General features: G+C 40.1%; 1 pseudogene; it reads right to left on the bottom strand.

Moving 5' to 3' along the window:
- Window positions 1-6,907: 6,907 nt before the first annotated feature.
- On the bottom strand, window positions 6,908-7,576 carry LOC111142891 (annotated as a pseudogene).
- Between the last annotated feature and the right edge of the window lie 1,718 nt (window positions 7,577-9,294).

Below are 9,294 nucleotides of genomic sequence, written 5' to 3'. Positions count from 1 at the left end.
GAGGGAGAGGGAAGCCTCACATGGGGCTTGATTCCAGGACCCCGAGATCATGACCTGAGCTGAAGGCAGACGTTTAACCAACTGAGCCACCCAGGTGTCCCTAAAATGATATCTTTAACTTGTCTTAGTCATTTTGGGCTGCTATCACAAAGTGCCATAGACAGGATGGCCTATAAACAATAGAAATTTGTTTCTCACAGTTGTTGAGCTGGAAGTGAAGATCAGGATACCAGCATGGTCAGGGTCTGGTGAGGGCTCTCTTCTGGGTTGCAGACTGACAATTTCACATGGGGTAAAGAGCAAAGAGATGGAGCAAACTCTTGTGTCTTTTCTTCTGAGAGTGCTAATCCTATTCATGAGGGCTTTATACAATTACATTGGGGGTTTAGGATTTCAGCATTTGAATTTTGGGGGAACACATTCAATTAATAATAATACTTTAAGTTTAATGATAGTTCTTATACTATATATATATATGATATACAGTATGATATACTTCACTTATCATGATTCCTAAGATGCTTTGTACATCTTAAATGAGAATCTTGATAATTAGAAATATATGACACTTGCCAGTGATAACCTTGTACATTAGTTATTTTTTTCAATACATATGCTGTCTTCACAAATAAAAGGTAATACTGTGGGCATAGACAAGGCCATGGGTATATCTTCATATTTTCAGAGTCTGTTTTCAGAGTCTAGCCTTGTACCTTGCACACAGAAGGCGATCAACAGATGTTTGTTATGTCATGAATTCTACTGTTAATTATAACATCTCTTCTCAATTTTAGTTTTTCTTTTCTAATTTTAAACTGTCAACCTAATTATAATATCTTCTATACTAATTTTTCTTTGTTCTGCTGGATCTGAGGTTCGTAAATTTGTTGAACTGTGAATAAAAGCAAAAAGCTAGCACGTGTAGGTAAGAGCCATATGCATTGCTTTAATGAATAGTCATAGTGACATATGGAGGAGGACTGCCCGATTAATTATTGGGTTTGATGGAGTTGCTGCCTGCCTGAATGAGTCAGTCCAGGGGCCAATTTATAGTGGCAAAATTCTGTGATGGGCTGGTCTGACCGATAAGCAAAGTAAATAAATGAACCAAGTTGACTCAGTAGCCCAGATAATTTGCTAGATTAGCATGAAAATATTATATTGCTTTTTAACAAGATTTGCTTATTTTTTGGAAGTATGTAGAATCTCATGGTGAGATCCCATTTAATAAATTTCTTCAGCACATATAAACAAAATGTTTTAGTTCTTTAGAACCAATGGTGCAAATTGTCAGTCATATTAATAGTCAAAGAAACAGGTGTTTTTAGACTAACTTGGTTTTTTAAAAATCTAACTTTTTAAAGTAGTAAAAACCATGAGTACTCAGAAAAACAAATTAAAATTCCACAGTATGTAAATCGAAAATATTTTCTTCCTGCTACTCCTAACTCCCTTATACCTCTTTTCCAGTAATAAGCGGTGTTACACATTTAAAAAAAATTCTTCCAGATATTTTTATGTATTTACATATGCAGGACCATATTTACCTATTTTCTTACAATTTGTGTTCTCTTAACAATTTCCCATACCAGAACATATAGATCTATCTCATTAAAAAATAATTGTGTAGGGGCGCCTGGGTGGCTCAATGGGTTAGAGCCTCTGCCTTCGGCTCAGGTCATGATCCCAGGGTCCTGGGATGGAGCCCCCGGACAGGGCTCTCTGCTCAGCAGGGAACCTATTTCCCACCCCCTCTCTCTGCCTGCCTCTCTGCCTATTTGTGATCTCTGTCAAATAAATAAATTTTTAAAAATCTTAAAAAAATAATTGTGTAATATTCATTTTTATGAATGTATCAAAATTTAACAACATCCATATTAATGGGCAGTGTTTTGCCATTACAATCAATGCCTCAATGATCATCCTTTAAATAAAATCTTTGTGCACTGGTAGATTTATCTATAGGATAAATTTCTTGAAGTACAATTGGGCAAAAAGAAAATGCATTTGAATTTTATTTATTTATATTTTATTTTTAAGATCTTATTTATTTATTTGACAGAGAGATCACAAGTAGGCAGAGAGGCAGGCAGAGAGAGAGGGAGAAGCAGGCTCCCCGCTGAGCAGAGAACCCCGTGCAGGGCTTGATCCCAGGACCCTGAGATCACGACTCGAGCCGAAGGCAGAGGCTCAAACCACTGAGCCACCCAGGCGCCCTAAAAATGCATTTGAATTTTAAATAGATATTGCCAACTTACCCACTCAAAAGAATACATTAAAATGTTTTTTTCCTTATTGGGTGTTTTGTTATTAGTTTGTTTTAAAATTTTTTACTTTATCTCCAATGGATATTTCTTTTTTCTGCTCCTCATTATTTCTGAAAGCTACCCAAATGTCTTTTGGAGAACTCTTTCCAGTGCACCTGGTATTAGGCCAGGTGGCTGAGTCATGTCCAATCAAGAGCATTAGATCTTGCCAATAAATTGTTTTTGTTTTTATTTTAGTACCTTTATTTTTTCCAGTTTTACTGAGATATAATTGACAAATAAAATTGTATATATTTAAAAGGTACAGTGTGATGACTTGATAGACATTTGCATTGTGTAATGATTACTACAGTCAAATTAATTAATACATCCATCACCTTGGGTGCCTGGGTGGCTCAGTGAGTTAAAGCCTCTGCCTTCAGCTCGGGTCATGATCTCAGGGTCCCAGCCATGATCAGCCATGATCAGCCATGATCCCAGGATCCCAGGATCCCAGCCCCATGTGTCCTGCATGGGGCTCTCTGTCAGCGGGGAGCCTGCTTCCCCTCCTCTCTCTGCCTACCTCTCTGCCTACTTGTGATCTCTGTCAAATAAATAAATAGAATCTTTTTTTTTTTTTACTTTTTTTTTTTAAAAACGTTTTAATTTTTTTATAAACATATAGTGTATTTTTAGCCCCAGGGGTACAGGTCTGTGAATTGCCAGGTTTACACATTTCACAGCACTCACCATAGCACAAACCCTCCCCAATGTCCATAACCCACCACCCTCTCCCGACCCCCCCTCTCCCCCAGCAGCCCTCAGTTTGTTTTGCGAGATTAAGAGAATAAATAAAATCTTAAAAAAAAAATACATCCATTACCTCATATAGTTATTTTTCCTGATAATATTGTTGTCTGCGGACAGAGAGTAACTCTTACGTTGTTCCAATGCCCTAAACTCCCATGGGAGCACCAGGAAGAGGTGCTTCCGTTTTTGCTGGACTGAAACCTGGGAGAATAGGCATGGAGTTACTGGCTGGTGCATTGCCTCCTTGTTGCATACCAGTGTGGTAGAGAGTAAAGCTGATAGATAGAGACAGATAGTGTCTCTAGATCAAGTTTAGATGAAAGTCAGAAAAATCTACTCTGCACATTCACAAGTGCATAGGAATGTTTACCTGACATTTTGCCTTTTTTTTTTTTTTAATTTTTATGACCATTGTCAGGAAATGTGTTCTCTTTGGCACCTGTTTCTCCATCCTAGCCTGTTTTTTATTTAATCCATCTGAACTGCCTAAACCCTGGAAGCAAATCTGTATGACATTAGAATTACCACTCTTTTCTCTCTGAGGCCTCAGTTTCCCTCATTTAAAAAATGAAGTGGGAATGGAGAGTAGACATTATTTAAGGTAATTTCCAGCTCTGCCGTTCTTGTCCAACTGTGCGTCCCTGGATTCTGATCCCATAGGTACCCTGGTATGCTAAGGCAGTAAGCCAATTTAATTGGATTTTCACTTTTTCCACCTTGTCCTTCCATCTACATCCACTGAATTTTTTTGTTTTGTGATGTATTTTAACATTCTTATTTTTATTAAGTTTAAATTTGCAAAAGCAACACTGGTCCTTGATCAGAGTTGAGTAATATTGAGACATAAGAAAAACAGAAGGTTTCCCCCCCACCCCCTATAGCACACTCCCTATGCTCATTCACAATTTCTTTCCTATTAACAACTTGGTATAGACATCTCTGTATATTCATTATCTATTAGTATTTTTCTTCCTCAGTCTTTTCCCATTTTTTCCTTTAGGTTCTTCTATTTCTTATTGGTTGAGTCCTTTGGCTTCTCATCTTGTCTTACCTGTGGCCCCCACGTTGCTGCCTCCCTAATTGGTTTTAGTCCAGTGCTTTGTTTGACCCTTATTACTCTAAGCTAGTCATTTGTATCCAGGCTTCTTAGCTTCAGCTTGAGTGTCAACTTCCAGCTTTACCTTTCTCAGCCCTGCTCCTGCTTCTGTTCCCTGGTTTTCCAGGCAACCCAGTATAGGGATGTGTCTAGAGTCAGTCTCTAGAGTCAGACTCCTGGCTTCAAGTCATAGCTCTACCTCTTATTGGTCATGAGACCTTGGGCAAAGTATTTCTCTTCACACCTCAATTTCATTCTCTGTAAAAAGTATAATTATCTATAAAAGTATAATTCTCTATAAATATATAATTCTCTATAAATATATAATTATAAAAAGATTAAAATAGTATCTCATGGTTCTTATTAGTGTTAAGGGGGTTTTACATGTAATACTTTCTCAATCTTATCACAACATCCCAATCTAGTTCAGGTTTTGGCATATTGTGTGTTTTTAAAACTGTCAGTTCTTTTTGGGATGCCTGGATGTTTCAGTCAGTTAAGCATCTGACTTCTGATTTTGTATCGGTTTATGATCTCAGGGTCCTGAGATGAGCTCTGCATGGAGCGGAAACTTGCATGGGATTCTCCTTCTCTCTCCCTCTGCCCCTCCACTCACGTGCATGCACTCCTTCTCTTTAAAAGAAACAAACAAAAACCCCCAAACCAAAACCAAACAAAAGAACCCCTAAAAGCTCCTGTCAATTATTTTTGCAAAGCACTTCCCATTAGCAAGTTGAATAATTCACATTGGCAGATACAAAAACAACAGTGAGGTTCAAAGAGATTGAAATGACTTGCTTAAAATCACATGCATAGGGGCGCCTGGGTGGCTCAGTGGGTTGAGCCGCTGCCTTCGGCTCAGATCATGATCCCAGGTCCTGGGTTCGAGCCCCGCATCGGGCTTTCTGCTCAACAGGGAGCCTGCTTCCTCCTCTCTCTCTGCCTGCCTCTCTGCCTGCTTGTGATTTCTCTCTGTCAAATAAATAAATAAAATCTTTAAAAAAAAAAAAATCACATGCATAGTGAATGACAGACTCAGGATTCAAAAATCAGATTTATTGGCTCCAGATCTCTGTGCTTCTCAACACTTTTAACAATGATAATCTGTATCTTATTTATTGGAGGACTTTGATGCTCTCCTGATGCTTATGGAGACTTCCATTCTTTAACTTGGAATCTGATTGGCTTGTTCTTTCTCAAGCATGTCGTGTGTGTGTGTGTGTGTGTGTGTGTGTGTGTGATTAAAGATTTTATTATTTGACAGAAGCAGACAGCGAGAGAGGGAACACAGGCAGCAGGGAGCTGGAGAGAGAGAAGCGGACTCCACTGAGCAGGGAGACTGACACAGGGCTCGATCTCAGGACGCTGGGATCATAAGCTGAGCCAAAAGCAGATGCTTAATGACTGAGCCACAGAGGCACCCCTCTCAGTCATGTCTTAACGGGTTTCCTCTTATGAACCCCCTTCTGCTAGGTAATCAAAAAGATCCCCTCACCATCCCCAGAAAGGACAAGGACTAGTATTAAGTCTGGAGTTTACTCTACTTTCAGAGACTTTGCTTTCCAAGGCAAAATGGTTAGTGGAAAAAACATTGATTTTGGAGCTAATTGGGTCTAGTTTTGATCCATTAATTCTTTCCTTTAGTAGTTGTATGGCTTGGCCAACTCAATTACTTTCCTTGGGCCTCAGTTTCTTTTATTTGTCAGGTAAGAATGATAATGTTAATAATATCTGCCTTATAGGATAACTGTGATGCTGGAGGTAAAGTATGATAAATGCTTGGCTCTAGTACACACTGAATAAATCATTGTTATTATTAGTAGCAGTTACTACGACTGGTGAGAGACTGAGCTGTTACAGGCCCTAAAGAGGTTCGATATTATTTTGGGGGCTACACTCTGAGTATATGATCTTTCATTTGTGTTTGGGAGTGGACGGGGGAGGAGAGTAGCCTAGTTAGAAGGGCACACATTTTGGATTTAGATAGATCGGGATTTGGATCTGAGCATGGCAATTAAAAGCTGTGTAAATAGGCAGGTTGCTTAATTATTTTAGGTTGCAACCTCTTCATTTGAAAATCAGGGAAAATAATACTGATTTCACAGAGGCTATTGAAGCAACTGAAGTAGAGTATGTAAAAGCATGGCTGTGATTTTAAAAATATCTGTTCTCCATAAGGCATTGTTATAGAAAGTCCCAATATTTGTTATATATGTCACTGTATTCCTCTTCGTGCTCTCACCACTTACCAATCACATGGTAGGAACTGCAAAAATATTTGTCAAACTGAGTGGGCCCTTGAGTTTAACAGTAAAAACATTTTATACCCAAAGTTTTATTTTATTTTTTTTTTGTTGTTGTTGTTTTTTGGGGTAAGAAACTGATGTTTATTTTATTTATTTATTTATTATTTATTTATCAGAGAGAGAGAGCACAAGCAGGGGGAGTGTCAGGCAGAACAGACAGAGGGAGAAGCAGGCTCCCCACTGAGCAAGAAGCCCCAGGCAGGACTCAGTCTCAGGACTCTGGGATCATGACCTGAGCTGAAGGTAGCAGCTTAACCGACTGAGCCACCCAGGTGTCCCTGATGTTTATTTTCTATCCACCTCATTTCCATGTTCTGTTTTATTTTTATTTATTTATTTATTTTTTTTAAGTAGGCTCTACACCCAGTGTGGGACTTTAACTCATGACCCTGAGATCAAGAGTCTGCTTTACCAACTAAACTACCCAGGTACACTTTCCATGTTCTGTTTTAGAGGCTATGGAAGAACAGCATAAGACCACTCAGTGTTGTTCTTTCCCATTCAGTGGCCTGAGCAATGGGAGTTGCAGCCCAGTCTTCAAGGGCAGGCCAGGGACTCTGGTCTTCAGTAGGGGACTGCTGGATAGGCACAGAGACCACCTTGTGTAGTTTTAGTCCCGTCTGCAGCCTGGGGTCAATAGCCGTCAACTCACGCCATTTACTTGGGCTGGAGAAGTCAATTCACCCTGAATTCCTCCTTGGTTGTGGCCTTTTCAGCCCCGGCCGCTCTTCCTTTTCAGTCTGTCTCCGTCAGAATGGATCAGGCATGAGCTCCCATGGGTGTCCATGATGGTGGCACACATGCACAGAACTTTCCCGGTCGTCACACAGCACGTTAGACCCACTGAGCTCGCTTGTTGTTGGACACGATGACGGTGTCTACATAGCTCAGAGGAGAGTCTGTGTTCTAAGAGCACTGGTTGGCAGGTAACCCTAAGATGCCTCTGTGGGAGGCTGGTGGTCAGCCCCGGGGTCAGTAGCCACCAGAAGATGTGGTTCCTGGAGGGCTCCCTGGATCTGGTTAGTGAAGGTTCTGGGAGTGATGTACCCAGCAGGAGTGGCTCCAGGGATAGGAACAAACTTCAGGACAACGCACTGGCCAGTATTCTTAGAGGCCATGACACTGACATCAACCAGGTTTTTTTCCTTCCTTCCTTCCTTTTTGTTAAGACTTTACTTATTTATTTGAGAGAGAGAGAGAGAGAGAGTGCACAAGCAGGGGAGGGGCAGCAGGCAAAGGGAGATGGAGAAGCAGACTCCCCACTGAGCAAGGAGCCTGCCAGGGGCCTCAATCCCAGGACCTTGGGATCATGTCCTGAGCTGAAGGCAGACGCTTAACCCACTGAGCCACCCAGGTGCCCCTCAACCAGGTTTTCAGCGGTAACAATGGACAAGCCATCCGCGGAAATTTCTCCCAGGTCCCCTTCAGATTTAAGACATATGTGTACTGTTCCATTTGGAAATCAAGGCTGGTGCCACGTAGGTGGGTTCCTGCTGCAAAGAATTTGAGGACATCTTCCTCCTTCATCCGTAGGACATCAAGGGCTCTGTACATTGTAGAAGTCTTCCTTTAAGTTATTCTGAGAACCGAGGACCACACCCTGTGAACCCCTCCCTGGACAGTGCTGAGTAGCATACCTAAAGTTTGATTGCTGGTCTACTCACTCTTCTGTGGCTGGAAGTCCTAAAAAAATAAAATGTTAAGGGAGTTATTATGCTGAATAAAATACCCAAGCTTAAGAACTAGTATGCATAAGACCTCAAATTTCTTTCTGGCTCTCAATATGAGAGTCATGATTGTTTCCCTTGCGTCATCCTCTGCATGTGGCTTTTCATCTTACATTCTGGATTTACTCCAGGAGATGACACTGTCTTATGCCAGGGACCTGGTGAAAGGTCACACTCAGAATGGCTAGGCTGGGAGGAGCTCACTTAGCAGTGTGTTTCTAACTGTATTCCTTAGTGTTCCATCTCAGTGGGGTAAAAGCAAGAATGAAAAATTCCAAAGGGGCCTAAAATTTAGATTTTGTCCTAAAGGTATAGCTAGAATGTTTTTTGCTCTGAACTGCTGTAACCAGGAGTGAGTGAATTTCTCTCATTTTCCTACCAAATAAAAATGGAATTTATGATGAATCATTGTTAAGTAGAGTGATCTGGACTTACTCTTTTCAGCCTAGTGAGACCCATCCCAACATTTTACAGACAGTTTCTTTAAAGACAGCATGAGAAAACTCAGTGTCCTCTGGAGGTTTTTGTAAATGGATGCCAGCCCAGTCTTTATTAAACTGGGTTTATACATCATATAATTGCTCATCTTGACATAACTCTTTTAGACTCTGCTTGAGCAAGGACAAAATTAGTTGAGGGTTCTGTTCTGCTGCAAATGATGATCTTTGGTGTTTTTTGGTTAATGATGCTTCAACTTCATCTTTTCCATGTTGTCCTTGAATTTCTTGAAGTTTCTCCCTTTTTCAGTCTTTAAAAAAAAATCTACATAGATTATGTGTACTTAGATTGTTATTCACCTCAATCCAATTTAAAGTCCTAAAGCAACATTTACTGAGCACTTATTCTAATTAAAGCACGATGGAGCTGTTTTCTAAAGCTTCAACAGTCTTTAGTGTTGCAACATCCAATATGGTAGCCATTATTTGCATGTGACTGTTTACATTTAAATTATTAAAATTAAATGAAATAAATAAAATCTTTTAAAAAATTAAGCCAAATAAAGATTTTTATTTCCTCAGTTGTACTAGCCATATTTCAAGTGCTTTATACAGTGAAACACTACATACAGTTCAAGTGCCACATACTGTGGCTACTGTATTGGATAGCAT

The sequence above is a fragment of the Enhydra lutris genome, unplaced genomic scaffold, assembly GCF_002288905.1.
Source record: "Enhydra lutris kenyoni isolate GAN:26980312 unplaced genomic scaffold, ASM228890v2 scaffoldscaffold9, whole genome shotgun sequence".
In the NCBI taxonomy this organism is placed as follows: domain Eukaryota; kingdom Metazoa; phylum Chordata; class Mammalia; order Carnivora; family Mustelidae; genus Enhydra; species Enhydra lutris.
This window is presented reverse-complemented; position numbering and strand designations above follow the sequence as displayed.